This window comes from Microtus ochrogaster, chromosome 7 (assembly GCF_000317375.1).
Source record: "Microtus ochrogaster isolate Prairie Vole_2 chromosome 7, MicOch1.0, whole genome shotgun sequence".
NCBI classification, from domain to species: Eukaryota; Metazoa; Chordata; class Mammalia; order Rodentia; family Cricetidae; genus Microtus; species Microtus ochrogaster.
Window position 1 is genome coordinate 37,840,747 of NC_022014.1, and position 579 is coordinate 37,841,325.

Here is a 579-nt window from a genome sequence, read left to right on the forward strand (position 1 = left end):
TGAACTTTCCAGCCAGGATGTTACACAAATAGACCTCACTGGTGAGGGGTCAACATAACCTTCTGTAGAAACAGGACAGGGGACTGTTGTTTCCAAGAAGCTGGACTAAATACATTTTTCTATTTATCCCATTGTGCATAAATCACACCCTGCACACCACCAGAACTAAAGGGGAGGGAAAAGATAGACCAACTACAATCTCAACCCCTATAGAACATGGTGGCTTCATGTATCCCAGACGAGATACTGGAGGAATCGGCCACCGAGAGAGGCTGGCAAGCACAAAGTACCAGGAAAAAAACCTGTTTTCTCTGGCAAAGGACCAGGAAAGCAGCAACTTAGAAAGGAAAACAACTAGCAGACAATGACAAATCAGTGCTTTCCAAAACCATGAAAAAGCCTCAGCCCTCCTCCACGCTTGCTCAGAAGAAATCGCAGAATGCCTCCGATGCCACCGCCTTCTCTTCCACAGGTAGTCTCAGAGAAGGACACACGGCAGGCGGGGACTTCCATTCCCAGTGGACTGTAAGGGGACTCTTATCCAACGGTGTCAGTGGACTGTAAGGGGACTCTTATCCA